This window comes from Coregonus lavaretus (genome assembly GCF_964263955.1).
Source record: "Coregonus lavaretus genome assembly, chromosome: 25".
In the NCBI taxonomy this organism is placed as follows: Eukaryota; Metazoa; Chordata; class Actinopteri; order Salmoniformes; family Salmonidae; genus Coregonus; species Coregonus lavaretus.
The window spans coordinates 37014686-37037451 of record NC_140012.1 but is presented as its reverse complement, the minus strand read 5'-3'; the positions used below and the strand labels follow the sequence as shown (position 1 = coordinate 37037451).

General features: G+C 43.9%; 1 pseudogene across 1 annotated transcript in view; it reads left to right on the top strand.

Moving 5' to 3' along the window:
• The window catches only part of LOC311100901 (DNA primase large subunit-like), a 115152-nt pseudogene extending 92904 nt beyond the window's left edge, over positions 1 to 22248 (top strand). The window contains exons 10-13 of the transcript in view: positions 8770 to 8896; positions 9236 to 9318; positions 17157 to 17225; positions 21736 to 22248. The product of the transcript in view is annotated as a DNA primase large subunit-like (transcript). The remainder of the gene's footprint in view (positions 1 to 8769; positions 8897 to 9235; positions 9319 to 17156; positions 17226 to 21735) is intronic.
• The last annotated feature ends 518 nt before the right edge of the window (positions 22249 to 22766 follow it).

Here is a 22766-nt window from a genome sequence, read left to right as displayed (position 1 = left end):
CGGGGTGACATGAGAGAACTTGGGAAGGTTGAACACCAGACGGGCTGCAGCGTTCTGGATAAGTTGTAGGGGTTTAATGGCACAGGCAGGGAGCCCAGCCAACAGCGAGTTGCAGTAATCCAGACGGGAGATGACAAGTGCCTGGATTAGGACCTGTGCCGCTTTCTGTGTAAGGTAGGGTCGTACTCTGCGAATGTTGTAGAGCATGAACCTGCAGGATCGGGTCACCGCTTTGATGTTAGCGGAGAACGGCAGGGTGTTGTCCAGGGTCATGCCAAGGTTCTTTGCACTCTGGGAGGAGGACACAATGGAGTTGTCAACCGTGATGGCGAGATCATGGAGCGGGCAGTCCTTCCCCGGGAGGAAGAGCAGCTCCATCTTGCCGAGGTTCAGCTTGAGGTGGTGATCCGACATTCACACTGATATGTCTGCCAGGCATGCAAAGATGCGATTCGCCACCTGGTTATCAGAAAGGGGAAAGGAGAAAATGTATTGTGTGTCGTCTGCGTAGCAATGATAGGAGAGACCATGTGAGGATATGACAGAGCCAAGTGACTTGGTGTATAGAGAGAATAGGAGAGAGCCTAGAACTGAGCCCTGGGGGCACCAGTGGTGAGAGCACGTGGTGCGAGACAGATTCTCGCCCGCCACCTGGTAGGAGCGACCTGTCAGGTAGGTAGCAATCCAAGAGTGAGCAGCACCGGAGATGCCCAACTCGGAGAGGGTGGAGAGGAGGATCTGATGGTTCACAGTATCAAAGGCAGCGGATAGGTCTAGAAGGATAAGAGCAGAGGAGAGAGAGTTAGCTTTAGCAGTGCGGAGAGCCTCCGTGACACAGAGAAGAGCAGTCTCAGTTGAATGACCAGTCTTGAAACCTGACTGGTTTGGATCAAGAAGTTCATTCTGAGAGAGATAGCAGGAGAGTTGGTTAGAGACGACACGCTCAAGAGTTTTGGAGAGAAAAGAAAGAAGGGATACTGGTCTGTAGTTGTTGACATCAGAGGGATCGAGTGTAGGTTTTTTGAGGAGGGGTGCAACTCTCGCTCTCTTGAAGACGGAAGGGACATGGCCAGCGGTCAAGGATGAGTTGATGAGCGAGGTGAGGTAAGGGAGAAGGTCTCAGAAAATGCTCTGGAGAAGAGAGGAGGGGATAGGGTCAAGCGGGCAGGTTGTTGGGCGGCCGGCCGTCACAAGTCACAAGATTTCATCTGGAGAGAGAGGGGAGAAAGAAGTCAAAGCATAGGGTAGGGCAGCGTGAGCAGGACCAGCAGTGTCATTTGACTTAATAAATGAGGATCGGATGTCGTCAACCTTCGTTTCAAAATGGTTGACGAAGTCATCCACAGAGAGGGAGGAGGGAGGGGGTGGTGGAGGAGGATTCAGCAGGGAGGAGAAGGTGGCAAAGAGCTTCCTAGGGTTAGAGGCAGAGGCTTAAAATTTAGAGTGATAGAAAGTGGCTTTAGCAGCGGAAACAGAGAAAGAGAATGTAGAGAGGAGGGAGTGAAAAGATGACAGGTCCGCAGGGAGTCTAGTTTTCCTCCATTTCCGCTCGGCTGCCCGGAGCCCTCTTCTGTGAGCTCGCAATGAGTCGTCAAGCCACGGAGCAGGAGGGGAGGACCGAGCCGGCTGGGAGGATAGGGGACATAGAGAGTCAAAAGATGCAGAAAGGGAGGAGAGGAGGGTTGAGGAGGCAGAATCATGAGATCGGAGGGAGAAGGATTTAGCGGAGGGAAGAGATGATAGGATGGAAGAGGAGAGAGTAGCGGGAGAGAGATAGCGAAGGTTGCGACGGCACATTACCATCTGAGTAGGGGCAGTGTGAGTAGTGTTGGAGGAGAGCGAGAGAGAAAAGGATACAAAGTAGTGGTCGGAGACTTGGAGGGGAGTTGAAGTGAGATTAGTAGAAGAACAGCATCTAGTAAAGATGAGGTCAAGCGTATTTCCTGCCTTGTGAGTAGGGGGGGACGGTGAGAGGGTGAGGTCAAAAGAGGAAAGGAGTGGAAAGAACGAGGCAGAGAGAAATGAGTCAAAGGCAGACATAGGGAGGTTAAAGTCACCCAGAACTGTGAGGCGTGAGCCATCCTCAGGAAAGGAACTTATCAAGGCATCAAGCTCATTGTTGAACTCTCTAAGGGAACCTGGAGGGCGATAAATGACAAGGATGTTAAGCTTGAATGGGCTAGTGACTGTGACAGCATGGAATTCAAATGAGGAGATAGACAGATGGGTCAGTGGAAAAAGAGAGAATGTCCACTTGGGAGAGATGAGGATTCCTGTGCCAACGCCGCGCTGACCAGATGCTCTCGGGGTATGCGAGAACACATGGTCAGACGAGGAAAGAGCAGTAGGAGTAGCAGTGTTTTCTGTGGTAATCCATGTTTCCATCAGCGCCAAGTAGTCGAGGGACTGGAGGGTAGCATAGGCTGAGATTAACTCTGCCTTGTTGGCCGCAGAACGGCAGAACGGCAGTTCCAGAGACCTGGAACTCCACATGGGTCGTGCGCGCAGGGACCACCAGATTAGAGTGGCAACAGCCACACTGTGTGAAGCGTTTGTATGGCATGTGCAGAGAGGAGAGAACAGGGATAGACAGACACATAGTTGACAGGCTACAGAAAAAGGCTACAATAATGCAAAGGAGATCGGAATGAAATTAACGAAACATCTGGGAAAGCGAGAGAGCGGGGCCTCCCTCACTTACGTTTCACTGAAACACTCAAATATAACTCTCCCAACTTCCACTTTAGAAATTATAATTGCTGTAAACTACAGCGGTTCAATGTTTTCTAGGAATAGACTCTAACTTAGTTTATTCAGCTAGCTAACTTGGTACAGTATTCTTCAGTGAAAACCGTCCAGGGCACTGAATCCTATGACGCCATAGCCAACTAGCATACCAGCCTCCAATAACACGGTTTAGCACCAATACTCGGTTACAACAAACCACCAGTGTGTTAACATGCCAAGCAGATCATTCGTGACCGTGTCTAACGTTGTGTAAAGTTTTGGGTTAGTTTTGACAGTTTGAGTGAGTACGTCGTCAACTTATTCAGCCAGTTAGTTAGCTAGAATAGTTAGCATACTAGCTAGCCATTGCTCTCTGCCAACGAACCAACCCCTCCTCCCACGGCACGAACACACAGAGAGAGCCAAGCTAACGTTAACTAGTCACCCATGTCCCGAATTCCCTTGAACGACTCTGGTTAGCAGTATGTAAAAACAAACAAAAATAAATGTAGGTTATAACTTACACTTAGTAGCTACTGTTAGCCAGTTAAGTGCAAAGCTAGCCACTGAATCGATTCAGCCAGTTCGCGTCTGTCCCAACGGAGAGAAAGCGTCTCCAAATATTAAAGCTAGGTCGTTCCAGCTATTGTTTAGTTAGCTATCCAGGTAGCAACAAGATAGCTACATTTCGAGTACAGTAGCTACTAACTACCTAACGTTAACACTTCAGAAAATGAGGTTAGAAAAACAGCTGAATGGTAGGTAGCTAGATGGTATAATTACAGGTACTCTTAAGCGTGAAATAACATTGGAAACAACTATCCACAGTTGCTAATAATTACCAATAGCTACCCACTAGCAAGCTACCTTTATTGGTCCAGGTAGTGGGTTAGCTAGCCTCGTGCTTCACCGGGCTCAGCCGAATACAATACTTACCTACAATAATTACCTACAATAACCTACAATAACTACCTAGATAAACTACCTACAATACCTAACTACAATACCTACAGTGGGGAAAAAAAGTTATCCCACTTAAAAAGATGAGAGAGGCCTGTAATTTTCATCATAGGTACATGTCAACTATGACAGACAAATTGAAGAAAAAAAATCCAGAAAATCACATTGTCGGATTTTTTATGAATTTATTTGCAAATTATGGTGGAAAATAAGTATTTGGTCACCTACAAACAAGCAAGATTTCTGGCTCTCACAGACCTGTAACTTCTTTTTTAAGAGGCTCCTCTGTCCTCCACTCGTTACCTGTATTAATGCCACCTGTTTGAACTTGTTATCAGTATAAAAGACACCTGTCCACAACCTCAAACAGTCACACTCCAAACTCCACTATGGCCAAGACCAAAGAGCTGTCAAAGGACACCAGAAACAAAATTGTAGACCTGCACCAGGCTGGGAAGACTGAATCTGCAATAGGTAAGCAGCTTGGTTTGAATAAATCAACTGTGGGAGCAATTATTAGGAAATGGAAGACATAAAAGACCACTGATAATCTCCCTCGATCTGGGGCTCCACGCAAGATCTCACCCCGTGGGGTCAAAATGATCACAAGAACAGTGAGCAAAAATCCCAGAATTACACGGGGGGACCTAGTGAATGACCTGCAGAGAGCTGGGACCAAAGTAACAAAGCCTACCATCAGTAACACACTACGCCGCCAGGGACTCAAATCCTGCAGTGCCAGACGTGTCCCCCTGCTTAAGCCAATACATGTCCAGGCCCGTCTGAAGTTTGCTAGAGTGCATTTGGATGATCCAGAAGAGGATTGGGAGAATGTCATATGGTCAGATGAAACCAAAATAGATCTTTTTGGTAAAAACTCAACTCGTCGTGTTTGGAGGACAAAGAATGCTGAGTTGCATCCAAAGAACACCATACCTACTGTGAAGCATGGGGGTGGAAACATTATGCTTTGGGGCTGTTTTTCTGCAAAGGGACCAGGACAACTGATCCATGTAAAGGAAAGAATGAATGGGGCCATGTATCGTGAGATTTTGAGTGAAAACCTCCTTCCATCAGCAAGGGCATTGAAGATGAAACGTGGCTGGGTCTTTCAGCATGACAATGATCCCAAACACACCGCCCGGGCAACGAAGGAGTGGCTTCGTAAGAAGCATTTCAAGGTCATGGAGTGGCCTAGCCAGTCTCCAGATCTCAACCCCATAGAAAATCTTTGGAGGGAGTTGAAAGTCTGTGTTGCCCAGCGACAGCCCCAAAACATCACTGCTCTAGAGGAGATCTGCATGGAGGAATGGGCCAAAATACCAGCAACAGTGTGTGAAAACCTTGTGAAGACTTGCAGAAAACGTTTGACCTGTTTCATTTCCAACAAAGGGTATATAACAAAGTATTGAGAAACTTTTGTTATTGACCAAATACTTATTTTCCACCATAATTTGCAAATAAATTCATAACAAATCCTACAATGTGATTTTCTGGAAAAATTTTCTCTCATTTTGTCTGTCATAGTTGACGTGTATCTATGATGAAAATTACAGGCCTCTCTCATCTTTTTAAGTGGGAGAACTTGCACAATTGGTGGCTGACTAAATACTTTTTTCCCCCACTGTACCTACAATCTTAATACATGGTTTAAGCTTTACTCGACACCATATAAGCCAAGCTTACCTCCCGCCAGAGAGAGACACTCTCTCTATTTACATCATTCTTAGCTAAGCTTGGCTTATATGACAAAACAAAAACAGGTTTTTAGACAGTTTTGCACATTTATTCAAAATTAAAAAACATAAATATTACATTTACATAAGTATTCAGACCCTTTACTCAGTACTTTGTTGAAGCACCTTTGGCAGCGATTACAGCATTGAGTCTTCTTGGGTATGACGTTACAATCTTGACACACCTGTATTTTGGGGAGTTTCTCCCATTCTTCTCTGCAGATCCTCTCAAGCTCTGTCCGGTTGGATGGGGAGCGTTGCTGCACAGCTATTTTCAGGTCTCTCCAGAGATGTTCGATCAGGTTCAAGTCCAGGCTCTGGCTGGGTCACTCAAGGACATTCAGAGAGTTGTTCCGAAGCCACTCCTGCGTTGTCTTGGCTGTATGCTTAGGGTCGTAGTCCTGTTGGAAGGTGAACCTTCACCCCAGTCTGAGGTCCTTAGCGCTCTGGAGCAGGTTTTCATCGAGGATCTCTCTGTACTCTGCAGAGATGGTTGTCCTTCTGGATGGTTCACCCATCTCCACAGAGGAACTCTAGAGCTCTGTCAGAATGACCATCGGGTTCTTTTTCACCTCTCTGACCAAGACCCTTCTCCCCCTATTGCTCAGATTGGCCCGGCGGCCAGATCTAGGAAGAGTCTTTGTGGTTCCAAACTTCTTCTATTTAAGAATGCTGGAGTCCACTGTGTTTTTGGGGACCTTCAATGCTGCATAAATGTTTTGGTACCCTTCCCCAGATCTGTGCCTCAACACAATCCTATCTCTAAGCTCGTCTGACAATTCCTTCGACCACATGGCTTGGTTTTTGCTCTGACATGCCCTATCAACTGTGGGACCTTATATAGACAGGTGTGTGCCTTACCAAATCATGTCCAATAAATTGAATTTACCACAGGTGGACTCCAATCAAGTTGTAGAAACATCTCAAGGATGATCAATGGAAACAGGATGCACCTGAGTTCAATTTCGAGTCTCATAGCAAAATGTCTGAATAATTATGTAAATAAGGTATTTCTGTTTTGCTTTATTTCTAAAAACCTGTTTTCGCTTTGTCATTATGGGTATTGTATGTAGATTGCTAAGGATTTTATTTTTATTTTATCCATTTTAGAATAGGGCTGTAACATAACAAAATGTGGAAAAGGTCAAGGGGTCTGAATATTTTCCAAAGGCACTGTATGGTGAAATTATCATATCATTTTAGTCCTTTAGCAGACGCGCTTATCAAGAGCGACTTACAGTTGGTGAATGCATACGTTTTTATTTATTTATTTTTATACTGGCCCCCTGTGGGAAACGAACCCACATCCCTGCCGGCCAAACCCTCCCCTACCTTGGACGACGCTGGACCAATTGTGCGCCGCCCATGGGTCTCCTGGTTGCGGCCGGCTGCGATAGAGCCTGGACACGAACCAGGATCTCTAGTGGCACAGCTAGCACTGCGATGCAGTGCCTTAGACCACTGCTCCACTCGGGAGTTCCCTGGCAAGTCCCAGTCCTACCAGTAGATATCTGGAAGGCACCATGGGAGTTGACAAAGTACACATGTTAGGCTACTTACTAGTGGCTTGTGACCTTTCAATCAAAGTGATCAACTTCTCAGTGTGTTTCTGTGATTTCGTGTACAGTATGTGCTTGTCAAAGATCCTTTACTATCTGTTCTCCATGTTCAAAGGTTAGTGTAAAACTCTTCATTGTGCAATGTCGCTCATGAATATGCATGAATTGCAGTTAAGTCGTAACGGAGGACATTTTTACACAAATGTCTACGCACCGACAGAGAGCTCCTAGAACGATTTTAATACAGTAGGCTGTGATCTTTAAACTGGAAATGGCTTCCTAAATCCTTAAGAGCACCATATAATTAATATATGATCGGTGAGTAGTTTTTATTACTCCTTATATTGCCACTATGTAGCTAGTCACCTTGTCAAGTTCAGGGGTTTTATTACAACTTTAATGGATTATGATGAGTACAATCGTGATTAATGTTTTCTCGCTCTCCCACAGCCAGCTGTTGATTTTACCATCAGGGGGAGGCCGTATTTCCCTTTTGAGCGGCTACGGGAGTACATATGATTGGTAAATTGAGTTCACCGCTGAGATTGAATGCAGTGACCCCCATCGAACTCAAACACTGTAATGGTTTCTTAAGCACACGCCATATATTTTGGAGCAGGACCGGAGGCGGAGTCGACGGTATGGACCGTAGGTCTGTCTGCAGAGCGAGAGCTGTGGCTATGGAATGCAAAGATGAGATTCGGATGGTTTAGAGGCTCTGCCACTGTTGGAAGCGGTTCTCTAATTATATAGTGAGTTTTGAGCACGTTTTTCCATATGTGCTTGTCATGACATTAATTACGATTGTACTCATCATAATCCATTGAAGTTGCAATAGAACCCCTGAACTTCATGAGGTGACTTGCCACATGTACCTTTTTTCTACAAGGGTTGATTATTTTGATTGTGTAATCTGCCACAACAATGGGTCCACAATTCAGTAGGGACTTTCCAACAACAGGTTGTCTGTAGTGTATGGTCCTATAATGTGGCTGTGTGATTGCCGTTTTTACTGATTCAAATCGGTCTCCTTCATGTTAATGCATTTGACAAATGTCAACACTTGTCCGCGTTCATTCCTAGGGGTGAGTGAAAGATCACAGCATGTATGTGAAGAGGTGTGCAGCCAGCAAAAGGGAGAAGATTGAGGAGGGGAAAAAGATGGAGGGGGGGAAAGAGATGGAGGGGGGGAAAGAGATGGAGGGGGGGAAGAGATGGAGGGGGGGAAAGAGAAGGAGGGGGAAAGAGATGGAGGGGGGGAAAGAGATGGAGGGAGGAAAGAGATGGAGGGGGGGAAGAGATGGAGGGGGGAAAGAGATGGAGGGGGGGAAGAGATGGAGGGGGGGAAAGAGAAGGAGGGGGGAAAGAGATGGAGGGGGGGAAAGAGATGGAGGGAGGAAAGAGATGGAGGGGGGGAAAGAGATGGAGGGGGGAAAGAGATGGAGGGGGGAAAGAGATGGAGGGAGGAAAGAGATGGAGGGGGGGAAAGAGATGGAGGGGGGTAAGAGATGGAGGGAGGAAAGGGGCCACATTACCCATAATCCAGTCACAGCTGTCTGGAGTTTGGCGACACCTCTACTGCAGGTTCCCTCTAATAGCTTGATTTTTCATGGCGGAAAACACCCTGCCACCACCGACATGATGTACGACAACATCTCTGTTTTCACCCCCAACCTCCCATTGCGCCGTTCCTGATCCCTCTTTCACTACAACCCCATGTCTCACATCTCTCGCTCTCTCACACTTTTTTCACACCTCTCTCTCTCTCTCAATCTTTTGCCTTCCAGTTTGACAAAGCATATGCCTACAGCATCCGCCACATGTTCGGGAAGGAAGGCAAGCGCACAGACTACACCCACTACAGTTGCATGAAGGTGATTTTGTCAAACCCACCCAGCCAAGGCGACGAGCACGGTGAGGCATGGGCCTGGAGACGTGCTGCATGAAAAGGGTTATGTTTGCATGCAATACAGTTTTCCTATGAACCCAGTCATAGCAAATGCAAGGCATGTGTTTTGATTTCAATGTCTAATCGTTTGATGCATGCAAAAAAAACTATTGTCCTGGCATAGGAACTGGTCCCTCTGTTACGATGTTCTTCTGAGGCAAACCAATGTGGTTCATGTTATTGATAATATTATTTCAGCGGGTATTGTGAATCTACCATTCCCTCAGTTCAGATTTCTCTCTCTCTCCCCCATCTAACCCCCACCCTCTCCCTCTCCCTCTCACTCTGTGACATGGTGGTTGCAGGGTGTCCATTCCGACACAGTGACCCAGAGCTGCTGAAGCAGAAGCTGCAGTCCTATAAGGTCTCCCCCAGCGGCATCAGTCAGGCGGGTTTGGCCCAGAACACAACACCCTCTCAGATCTCTGTTGTTAACCTGAACCTCAAGCTGAACCCTGGCAAGACGGAGCTGCTCTTCCTCCCCGGGAAGGACTGCCCGTTCCATGATCTCGCCATCACGGTAGACAACTCCGCTGTGTCCTCCTCCCAGAGTGCGAAGAGCCTAGGCGTGACCCTGGACAACACCCTGTCGTTCTCCGCCAACATCAAGGCGGTGACCCGCTCCTGCAGGTTCATGCTCTACAACATTCGGAGAGTGCGACCCTGCCTTACACAGGAAGCGGCGCAGGTCCTGGTCCAGGCACTTGTCATCTCCCGTCTGGACTACTGCAACTCGCTGTTGGCTGGGCTCCCTGCCTGTGCCATTAAACCCCTACAACTCATCCAGAATGCCGCAGCCCGTCTGGTGTTCAACCTTCCCAAGTTCTCTCACGTCACCCCCCTCCTCCGCACACTCCACTGGCTTCCAATTGAAGCTCGCATCCGCTACAAGACCATGGTGCTTGCCTTTGGAGCAGTGAGGGGAACGGCACCCCTGTACCTTCAGGCTCTGATCAGTCCCTACACCCAAACGAGGACATTGCGTTCATCCACCTCTGGCCTGCTGGCTCCCCTTCCTCTGCGGAAGCACAGCTCCCCCTCAGCCCAGTCAAAACTGTTCGCTGCTCTGGCACCCCAATGGTGGAACAAGCTCCCTCACGACGCCAGGACAGCGGAGTCACTCACCACCTTCCGGAGACATTTGAAACCCCACCTCTTTAAGGAATACCTGGGATAGGCTAAAGTATTCCTTCTAACCCCCCCCCCCCCCCCCCCAAATTGTAAAGTGGTTATCCCACTGGCTATAGGGTGAACGCACCAATTTGTGAGTCGCTCTGGCTAAGAGCGTCTGCTAAATGACGTTAATGTGCCCTTGAGCAAGGCACTTAACCCTAATTGCTCCTGTAAGTCGCTCTGGTTAAGAGCGTCTGCTAAATGACTAAAATGTAATGTAAATGTAAATGTTAACCCATGGCACAATGCAACATCAGCTCACTGCAGTTGTCACTAATATGTTCAGACAATCTCATCTACATGATTTACTTTGTATTGATGAATCTAATTTAACCTGGTAGTCGTATTGACATTTCTACTATCTTATTGACAATTAAAAAAATTAAATATATTTTATATATTAATAATAATAGACCAGTCCTAGATGCCAAAAAACAAACACACATTACAGACATAAAGTGAACAGTACAGTGTCACCAAAACTCAGGCTTACAAAAGTCAGACTCAAGCTGCTCCCCATGACAATACCAGAAAAATGGAAAGGAAGAAAGTTTCATTCTCTAAAAGTTAAGTGTACTATAGATTAGAATATGTATTCTGTACAGCGCAAAATGTAGATTGTCATCACACTTTATACAAGGTTGACAGATTTTTATTACACTAGGGAAAGTGAGGAATTAATTACTTTTTCCCAGATCTTAGTAAAACAATGCAGTTTTAATTTTTATACACCAGAAGCTGTTATCTGTTAACCATATTTTATCAAGTGTTTATTTAATACAGGTTTAACCAATTTTCTGAAGTCTAATTCGTTTCAGTTGACTTCAGGTGCAATTATCCTCAGGGATCGTTAGCCTCGTCAGTAGTGTTTGGGTAGTTTTAGCATTGATATCCTGCGTGCAGTTGAAACCTGCAGTGCTCCAGCCTAGAGCCCAGCTTTTATATACAATGGCTTGTGAAAGTATTCACCCGCCTTGGCATTTTTCCTATTTTGTTGCCTTACAACCTGGAATTAAAATGGATTTTTTGGGGGTTTGTATCATTTGATTTACATACTTTGAAGATGCAAAATATTTTTTTCTAGTGAAACAAAGAAGAAATAAGAAAAAACTAAAAAACTGAAAACTTGAGCGTGCATCACTATTCACCCCCCCCCAAAGTCAATACTTTGTAGAGCCACCTTTTGCAGCAATTATAGCTGCAAGTCTCTTGGGGTATGTCTCTATAAGCTTGGCACATTTAGCCACTGGGATTTTTGGCCATTCTTCAAGGCAAAACTGCTCCAGCTCCTTCAAATTGGATGGGTTCTGCTGGTGTACAGCAATCTTTAAGTCATACCAGAGATTCTCAATTGGATTGAGATCTGGGCTTTGACTAGGCCATTCCAAGACATTTAAATGTTTCCCCTTAAACCACTCCAGTGTTGCTTTAGCAGTATGCTTATGGTCATTGTCCTGCTGGAAGGTGAACCTCCGGCCCAGTCTCAAATCTCTGGAAGACTGAAACAGGTTTCCCTCAAGAATTTCCCTGTATTTAGCGGCATCCTTCAATTCTGACCAGTTTCCCAGTCCCTGCCGATGAGAGGTGTTGGGTTTGCGCCAGACATAGCGTTTTCCTTGATGGCCAAAAAGCTCAATTTTAGTCTCATTTGACCAGAGTACCTTCTTCCATATGTTTGGGGAGTCTCCCACATGGCTTTTGGCGAACACCAAACGTGTTTGCTTATTGATTCTTTAAGCAATGGCTTTTTTCTGGCCACTCATCCGTAAAGCCCAGCTCTGTGGAGTGTACGGCTTAAAGTGGTCCTATGGACAGATACTCCAATCTCCGCTGTGGAGCTTTACAGCTCCTTCAGGGTTATCTTTGGTCTCTTTGTTGCCTCTCTGATTAATGCCCTCCTTGCCTGGTCCGTGAGTTTTGGTGGGCGGCCCTCTCTTGGCAGGTTTGTTGTGGTGCCATATTCTTTCCATTTTTTAATAATGGATTAAATGGTGCTCCGTTGGCTGTTCAAAGTTTCTGATATTATTTTATAACCCAACCCTGATCTGTAGTTCTCCACAACTTTGTCCCTGACCTGTTTGGAGAGCTCTTTGGTCTTCATGGTGCCGCTTGCTTGGTGGTGCCCCTTGCTTAGTGGTGTTGCAGACTCTGGGGCCTTTCAGAACAGGTGTATATATATTGAGATCATGTGACAGATCATGTGACACTTAGATTTCACACAGGTGGACTTTATTTAACTAATTATGTGTCTTCTGAAGGTAATTGGTTGCACCAGATCTTATTTAGGGGCTTCATAGCAAAGGGGGTGAATACATATGCATGCACCACTTTTCCGTTATTTCTTTTGTAGAATGTTTTGAAACAAGTTATTTTTTTCATTTCACTTCACCAATTTGGACTATTTTGTGTATGTCCATTACATGAAATCCAAATAAAAATCAATTTAAATTACAGGTTGTAATGCAACAAAATAGGAAAAACGCTAAGGGGGATGAATACTTTTGCAAGGCACTGCATGAGCAGCTCAGTTTAGTGAGATTACAGCTTTGACCGCCTCAGCATTCGTGTCTTTTAAAATGAATCGGGGCATATTTTCAGCTGCACTTTTTAAGCACTTTCAATGTGTTCTCTCAACACATTAAACTGGGTTCAATGGTGCATGTAATGAAATGAAGTTGTAAGGCCTTGCTGTTACGTTCTCATGGAGTTATGGACCTTTGGGACATTAATTTAATTCATGGTCCCCTGTTAATTGGGCCATAAAGTTCACTGTTTAAAGTCTGGTATGAAGAACATATACACGCAGCCTAACGTCCCCCAGTATACTCTAGAAATACAATGTTCCAAAGTCCTTTTGAAGTGTCCTGATAGGCAATGACATCTAACAAAGGTTTCAAAAATAAGAAAGTGTTTTTTGTGGTAATGTTTTCCTATTCTACCTTGACTAACACAATGCAGTATGAGAGAGCAACCTGAATTGGCAATATATTTTAATTAGAGTCTAGTAATCATGTTATTGTGTATTTTCTGTGGAGATCTAGTTAGCGTATAACATGGTATACTACCGGATCAGTAATGTTAAGTCTAACTCTACTATTTGTATTTGTTGCATTTCCACATTTCTTTACTGAAAGAATTGACCATATACAACACTCATTTATATACCCATTATACCCATTTCAAATATTCCACACATTATTTCACACCAAAAGACCAGTCTAGACTTGAAATTGAGGGTTTGTATACAGCTCCTAGACATCTCTCTAGTGCATGTATTTTTTTAGACTGTTGGAGCTCAATTCAGCATCTGTGAATGTTTTGAGTACTGGTCAAAGTAGCCTTTTCATACCCAGATATTTCTATGTATAGAAATCTATAGAAATATAATCTATTTCTATCTACAAATAATAATCTGTGTACCAAGCAATCTATTGAGGATAGGGAAGGACTAGAGGACAGAGTGCTAATTTAGGTGAACAGCCAACCCAAGGGGAGCTCATCTCTCTTCAAATTAAATGAATCATTTCTCCCATGTCCCCCTCAGCAACCCCCTATAGAATCTCCCTCCCTGGTACGAGTAAGTACTCTACTTTGAGCAGAGGACACACTGACACTGTTTGTGGTTCGGCCCAGGAGGCCAATGCATGCACCATAGAGGCCTCTGAGCAGAGAGACAAGCTATGTAGGCAGCATTATTAAATGTGAGAGACTGAATCCAAAGTGAGAGAAATCAGTGGGAAGTGATTAATATGCATAACATCGGCCCTCAGTCACCCAGTCTGCCTGGCACTGCCCAAACAGACACTGCAGACCACAGAGGCCAGACTCGCCAAACACTGACGTGACATTGCCCGCAATAAGAATGTGAGCTAACGAGTCTGTCCTTCAGGTCAGAAGTCATTGGCAGTGCTTTCACCTTGGCACTTGGAGCAATAAACGCTAGTCATGGGCACCAACATGGAAAGTCTGTCTATCAGTAGTATTTTGCCCAATATTATATCGATAAATGTTGGAATTAAAATGCACTGTGTGAATGGCAGAAGAGGCACCATAAAGCTTGATAGAAACCCTAATGTAATGCCCTAACTGGTGAAAGGCACCTCGGATGACACCATGCATGATTAATATACCATTTGATCCCCTCTACCACTAGGGGCTTTGTTGTGTGTGGCAGAAACCCCAGAAACACATTTGACAAGCAGGAAGTGGAACATTGGCGTTTAATCTCTCCTTAAGGTTGATAATGCATTTGTGCACCTGTCAAACGTGTTCACACCTCAGTGTACAGGATTGTATGGAGAGGAATACGGGGTGTACTGAGAGGAATACAGGAGTGTATGGAGAGGAATACAGGAGTGTATGGAGAGGAATACAGGAGTGTATGGAGAGGAATACAGGAGTGTATGGAGAGGAATACAGGAGTGCACTGAGAGGAATACAGGAGTGTATGGAGAGGAATACAGGAGTGTATGGAGAGGAATACAGGAGTGTATGGAGAGGAATACAGGGTTTACGGAGAGGAATACAGGAGTGTACTGAGAGGAATACAGGAGTGTACGGAGAGGAATACAGGGTTTACGGAGAGGAATACAGGAGTGTACTGAGAGGAATACAGGAGTGTACGGAAAGGAATACGGGGTTTACGGAAAGGAATACAGGAGTGTACGGAGAGGAATACAGGGTTTACGGAGAGGAATACAGGAGTGTACTGAGAGGAATACAGGAGGGTATGGAAAGGAATACGGGGTTTACGGAGAGGAAAACATGGGGTGTGGAATCACAATATCTGAAGGTCTGGGCCGGTTTCCCAAAAGCATCTTAAGGCTTGGTTCATCGTTAGGACCATAAGATTGAATGGTTTTAATATTAACTTAACCTCTAAACGTCTAAGGGGTGGGTGGGTTCTAAGCTGATGTATGGAATTGTTTTAAGATGGTCATACCATGGATCGTTTAGCTATTTGATTTGGACTTTTAGGACCCCTTTAGGTATCAAACAAAAATATATACACTACCAGTCAAAAGTTTGGACACACCTACTCATTCAAGGGTTTTTCTTTTTTTGGGACTATTTTCTACATTGTAGAATAATAGTGAAGGCATCAACACTATGAAATAACACATATGGAATCATGTAGTAACCAAAAAAGTGTTAAACAAATCAAAATATATGTTATATTTTATATTCTTAGCCACCCTTTGCCTTGATGACAGCTTTGCATGCTCTTGGCATTCTCTCAACCAGCTTCATGAGGAATGCTTTTCCAACAGTCTTGAAGGAGTTCCCACATATGCTGAGCACTTGTTGGCTGCTTTTCCTTCACTCTGCGGTCCAACTCATCCCAAACCATCTCAATTGGGTTGAGGTCGGGTGATTGTGGAGGCCAGGTCATCTAATGCAGCACTCCATAACTCTCCTTGGTCAAATAGCCCTTACACAACCTGGAGGTGTTGAAAAACAAATGATAGTCCTACTAAGCGCAAACCAGATGGGATGGCGTATCGCTGCAGAATGCTGTGGTAGCCATGCTGGTTAAGTGTGCCTTGAATTCTAAATAAATCACAGACAGTGTCATCAGCAAAGCACCCCCACACCATCACACCTCCTCCTCCATGCTTCACGGTGGGAACCACACATGCGGAGATCATCCGTTCATCTACTCTGCATCTACTCTTGGAACCAAATATCTCAAATTTGGACTCATCAGACCAAAGGACAGATTTCCACCGGTCTAATGTCCATTGCTCGTGTTTCTTGGCCCAATCAAGTCTCTTCTTCTTATTGGTGTTGTTTAGTAGTGGTTTCTTTGCAGCAATTCGACCATGAAGGCCTGATTCATGCAGTCTCCTCTGAACAGTTGATGTTGAGATGTCTGTTACTTGAACTCTTTGAAGCATTTATTTGGGCTGGAATTTCTGAGGCTGGTAACTCTAATGAACTTATCCTCTGCAGCAGAGGTCACTCTGGGCCTTTCTTTCCTGTGGCAGTCCTCATGAGAGCCAGTTTCATCATAGCGCTTGATGGTTTTTGCGACTGCACTTAAAGAAACTTTCAAAGTTCTTGAAATGTTCCAGATTGACTGACCTTCATGTCTTAAAGTAATGATGGACTGTCGTTTCTCTTTGCTTATTTGAGCTGTTCTTGTCATAATATGGACTTGGTCTTTTACCAAATAGTGCTATCTTCTGTATACCACCATTACCTTGTCACAACACAACTGATTGGCTCAAACGCATTAAGATGGAAAGAAGTTCCACAAATTAGCTTTTAACAAGGCACACCTGTTCATTGAAATGCATTCCAGGTGACTACCTCAGGAAGCTGATTGTGCAAAGCTGTCATCAAGGCAAAGGGTGTCTACTTTGAAGAATTTGTTTAAATCTTTATTGGTTACTACATGATTCCATATGTGTTATTTCATAGTTTTGATGTCTTTACTAGTAAAAATAAAGAAAAACCCTGGAATGAGTAGGTGTCCAAACTTTTGACTGGACTCTAGGGGGTTTTAAGATGCTTTTGGGAAACCGGGCCCTGGTCAATAGCTTAAGGAAGAAAATAAAAAAAAGATGGTTGGGATTTTGTTCTTCACATTATCGTAACACAAACCCTCTAAATCACCTATTTTTGTTTGATATGTGCAAGTTCTCTCCCTCTTTTTATCATTGCTGTATTTAAGTGTCAAGCCATGGAATGTATTATTTCCAGTAATACTTGGAGCCTCACGTTAATGCCATGCTATGATGTTGCTCCATAATTGGCAACCGCAAAACACAAGGGCCTTAACACAAACGCTCCATCTATCATAGCAAATGTTAAATTTTTTCATTGTTGGTTAAGGGCTTGTAAGTAAGCATTTGACAAATAAAACCTGATTTTATTTTTATTTGAATTATTTCTGCAACTGCTTGTAGCTGCTAGCCAATGTTATTGGTCAACGTCAAAACCTCTCTTATGCAACATTCCTGTTTTATACAAATTATAATTAAAGATCTCTTTATAACTCCCAACACCTCTCATCTCTGTATTTCCCCTGCTTTCTTTCCTTCTTTTCAGATCCTGGAGTTGGTCAAGGGAATGCACTATCAGCTGGCCTGCCAGAAGTACTTTGTGCTGTCACACAGTGTAAGGACGCCTTTCATTTGGGGCAGGATGTAATTGGGGCGGCATGCCTGCCTTTGTGTGGGCCTGGGGGAGGACCCTGCAGCTCATGCATGAAGTCTCTGGAGGGGCCCCCAGCTCTGTAATCACATCCATCATTAGCTGTCATAGCCGTTTAAGTTGTATGGGTTTATTATGACACTTTAGATTAATTTAGCCCCTAATGAATATTTATTTGATCTAATGCCTTTTAGTGGAGGACCTTTTGGATCCGCAGTTTCAGTCACATTCAAGGTTATTAATATTCAATCCCTATTTAGGAGGGAGAATGTGGTAAAAAAAAAAAGATATGGTGTAACTTATTTTCATTCTTTGTCTGTGTGGGGTTGCTGTTATGCACGTTGATCATAGCTATTTCTCTTACATACCGGTAAATCTCGGGGTTTGGTCATGTTATTTTCTGCACGCTATAAAAGTGGTGATTTGGGAAGCGGGTCTCTCCCATACGTGTTGACAATTCGTCAGATTTTCCATGCTGCACTGTTCATTCTATTCAAATTGGAAGCTCGGCAGACTGACAGAATGAGAAGAGAGGTGGTGTTTTTAATTTTTCGGTGAGAAGGCAATAATCTAGAGATGTCAGTCAGGATTATCTCTAACACGTGCCCCTGTCCCTCAGCGTTCAACGCAGTTGAAGTGCCAGAATCCTGATGAGAATGTGGGCACGTTGCACCAAGATGTAAATGTTGACTATCTGCTATGTGACAGTTTAATTTGAGTCTGAGAAGGAGAGAAGGGAGCGGTCTTTGATGTGATGTGTTTGCCATCGCTCCACAACGCTACGGTGCAAAGTTTATTCAGATGCAGCTAATATCCTCAATCACATTTCAATCTGATAACCCAGGAAGGGTACATGTATAAGACTTTATACCTTAATCCCCAATATGTTTTAGGGGACAGATTTCTGATCAATCTGATTTAATAAGGTTTTAGACTACCTAGCCTTTTTTGGTTACTACCTATGTTCTTTTTGGTTAGTGTGAGAGTAAGAGCTAAAAGTCACTTTGAAAGTCGCTCCGATGAAAGTCACTTTGAAAGTCAGTCTGATGAAAGTCACTTTGAAAGTCGCTCCGATGAAAGTAACTTTGAAAGTCGGTCCGATGAAAATCACTTTGAATGTTGGTCCAGTGAAAGTCACTTTGAAAGTCGGTCCGGTGAAAGTCACTTTGCAAGTTGTTCTGGTGAAGTCACTTTGGAAGTCGGTCCGATGAAAGCCACTTTGCAAGTTGGTCCGGTGAAAGTAACTTTGGAAGTCGGTCCGATGAAAGTCACTTCGCTTCTTGAACAGGTAAAGGACACTATCTGCAGGGACCTAGCTACACACTTGGGTGGGTCACATTGTTCCTGTTTACCAGCCTAAATTATCTTTATTGGTTGAGGTAACACACAGCCTCCTACTGGCTTCAGCTCTACGTAACTTCTTTACAACAAAAGTTGCCTTACTTACAATACCAATATATCTAGACTAGATAGTCTCCCTAAGCTAGACCACCATTGCAATTCATCCCTTTGGTAATAAGCTTAAGGGTTATGATTCATATTTGTGGGGATTGTTTCTCCTCTCATTTAGTGTTGTAATATACGCACATTGTCACGGAGAAGGATTTCAATGCCTCTAAAGTGTTTTTCAGTGAATTCTGACTGACTCGTGAATTTATGAAATTCATGAGTCATATTTTAGTCCTGTCGTCCGAACTGCATGTTTGTGACATTTGTCATGACTTTCCCTCATGGGCTGAGGATCAAAGATGCCGTCTAGGCAAAGGTTTGAACACCCCCTTTTCTGGGGGCCAGTTTTATGACCGGTCGTACATTTCTTGCAGAAACTTTATTTTCCACGCCATGCAGTATTGGGAGAGGGAATTTCCATGTGAGACAAAGGAAGTCTTCCCGCCAAGACTCCAACATCCAAAAGTGGATAATGAAACAATATTCCTACTTAAAATAATGTGGGAAATGGTTGGTGGCGACTTAACGAACAATCATGTCAAATTCGTTACTATGTTGTGATGTCATTAAAGACGGTGGAACAACATAACTGTATCTCTGGGGGTGTACACTTCCCAGTTATGAGGTTTGCATCTAATTGTTGTATAAAACGAATGATTAAGTATAATAATACTTTTGTGAAGGTAACAATGTGATTTTAGCATTCTAGATGAGATGATTGTTCCCATATTGATTTGTTCTCAGTCAGTGGCCACGCCCAGATGAGCACAAACATGATGAAACGCCCCTTTTTCTACTCAAGTATAAAACCCCTCATGACAAAATTCACCTCAGACCGGTATAAGCCGGATGTTGCAAATGGTTGAATTTCTACAAGACCAAGCAGATTACAGTATAAGCCGGATGTTGCAAATAGTTGAATTTCTACCAGACCAGGAAGCGTGAAGCTGAAGCTACACATTACAAAATGGTTAGACCAGAAAGACCAGAAAACGTGAGATGTTAGTCCACACGTTTGAAATGGAGAAACTCTGAAACTCTCAACCTCTACACAAGGTGAAGAAGAAGACAATGCACTAGACCTTATCATCTCAGTCTGCAGCTGGCATGTATAGTCATCTAGAGAACTTACACTAAAGACATAAATTGGAAAGGACAATCCCTCTCAGACAACTGCTGGTACATCTGAAGTATCTATTCTAACAGATCAACTCTACGAACTACAGGGTACGCTGAAGAAATCATTCTAACCACTACTATGACCAGAAACTCTACCAAGGACATTGGGATCTCTGGTGGGCAAACCAGAGTCCTACATCATCAACTCAACTATCTAGGACAGCTACACGTAAATACAAGTTGCATTTCTAATCTGAATGAACAATGATTAGGGTTCTAAGCATTTGTATTTCCGTGTGCGTAGTTTACAAAGTAACAACGATAGTTTGAATCTCTGTCTCTCCCTTCCATGCATTCATGTTATTGTTAGTCCAGTCCACTAGGGACCTGTTTTCATTTTATTAGATTAGTAATCAATAACCTGTGTGTGTGTGTGTGTTTGTATTGTGTTATTATTTAGTTAGTTAGTAAATAAATAATTAAGCCAATTTGTGTATTGCGGATTCATCAATAAGGTTAGGGTTCTTGCAGGTTCAAGGATTATGCATCGTTCAGAATGAGACTGATAATAGGTAATTATTTAATAAGAGACTGTTATCGATATATAACATATATATATATCTTCAAAGAGTTTAATTCAGGAGATGGTAACTCGTTAAACAACATCTTCCGTGCTGCCCCAAATTCCTAATGAGTTAATTGTTACATGATTAATTTAATCGAGTGACAATTAAACATAGTTAGTTGATTCGATAAATAAGTCATACATATTAATATAAGTCACGTCACGTCACATTAATACGCAAAGCATAGCTGTTTTGTGTGGGGGGTCTGGGCCATCCCCTGAATCTACGGACACTCATCTCTAAATGCTCCAGTCATCATGGGGCACAAAGACGACCAACTCATTTCCCCCTTACCTGCGACTGGGAGAATTCAATCTCTGCCACATGCCCTACCTGGTTCCAGATCTGTTGGTTTGTACAGATAGATCACAGTCATTCCTCCCTCCTTGGCAGCGTTTATTAAAGGTCAAAATATAATACTTCACCGATTAAATATTTACACAGGGGCGATAAATTAAACAATAGAAAGAGTAATGCAATGGCATCCAGTGGAGCGCGCTCCGATATGCTTCACCTCGGATTACGGGAGGGGGGGGGGGGGGATGTGCTGCATCGAAATCATTCAAAGATTGATTTGTTTCTGGTCTCTGTTTCGGATTGTTTCATATTTATGCATTTTGTCATTTTTCAGAAGGCTGAGTGCTGTTTGCTGTAATGTGGTGACACTGAGACAGATCAGGGTGAAATGGACACAGCTCTCTACTCGTGAAACCTGTGGCTCTGGAGATGTTTCCCCCATTCCTTAAAAAAATAAAAATGTGTTTACTGGACAGACCGTGAACAGAGACAGGATAGTAAGCAGGAGAGATAATATATTTTTTTTCTTAGATCAATACTGAATTTGTTTCTTTGATTCTTGTTTTTGTAAGAAGTCTATTTCCATCGAAGGGCTGCTGAGATATGTAGGCGTACATCACTGGACCCAGTGGACACCCCCGCTGGTTCCAATACGGTCTAGTAGTTAGCTAGAATTTGCCTAGCTAGACAAAGGAATCGGACAATGATCAAGATGATGGTAGGAGAGAGAGACTAATCAGGGAGACTTCAAAGCCGGTGTGTTCCATCCCAATCACACAGCCTGGCTTAAAAGATGAGGGCGGAATTGGATCAGTTCACTACACCAGTACAATGCAGTTAGTAAAAGAACTGAAGCAGAGTTTTCTTTCTAACATGTCTGTCAAAGCTGACCATCGCTATTCTGTCTAGCTCATTAACATTTGAACCAGTATTATTTTTCCGTCTGACACCTTACAAAACTTTTTTCTGTTGTGTGTTGTCAGATTGAGGACTCTGGGTTCTCGCTCCTTCACCCCAACCAGTCCTTACATTTTAGTCATTTAGCAGACGCTCTTATCCAGAGCGACTTACAATTAGTGAGTGCAGAGAGCCAGAAGCTGCTAGGTGGTCCTGGGGCTGGGGTGGAGGTGAAGTGGGAGGACAACCCCGCCACCAAACCCCCCAACACCCCGCCACCAAACCCCCCAAAACCCAGCCACCAAACCCCCCAACACCCCGCCACCAAACCCCCCAACACCCCGCCACCAAACCCCCCAACACCCCGCCACCAAACCCCCCAACACCCCGCCACCAAACCCCCCAACACCCCGCCACCAAACCCCCCAACACCCCGCCACCAAACCCCCCAACACGCCCTCTTGACAGACAACAGGACCAGGGAACCTCTCTCAGGTGGCGGCAGCAGAAATGACAGAGGACCTGGATTCTTTCTTCCAAGATGTCTGACATTGTCTTACTCATCCCTGTTCACATTTCCCCACTGTCATTTTGAATAAAGCTCCCATCCAACATTTTATTATTTACAAAGAGTAATGATTTTCTATACTTTTCTAAAAAAGTTTAATTTAGCTTCTGTTTTACCTCCACATGTAGGTAGTCATAAAGTTGAATAATATGAAGATCTCCTCGTTTGTGGTTATTTGTTGGTTGACAAATGCAATACAATACCAATCAAAAGCTGAATCTTGACCTCAACCTCAATCTTGGGATTTACCGACAGTAGAACTTCAATTCTCAAACCTAAAACACATTGGAGCGGTTGGATGCTTTTTGAAGTTCATTACTGTGATGGATCTTCATAAAACTGACATTGGTACAATTCTGTTTATTTTTAAATAATCTGTCTGGGAATGGTATTGCATCAGTTTGTTCTCTTCTTCGTAGCCTAGCCAGGTTTAAACAACAATGGCTTATCGCCAGACTCCACGCTCTGGCAAGGAAAATATCCCAGCTGCCCCAGAAGCAATGTCATTGTTTTTCTTCACAAGGGATGGATAAAAGTAAACACAATTTC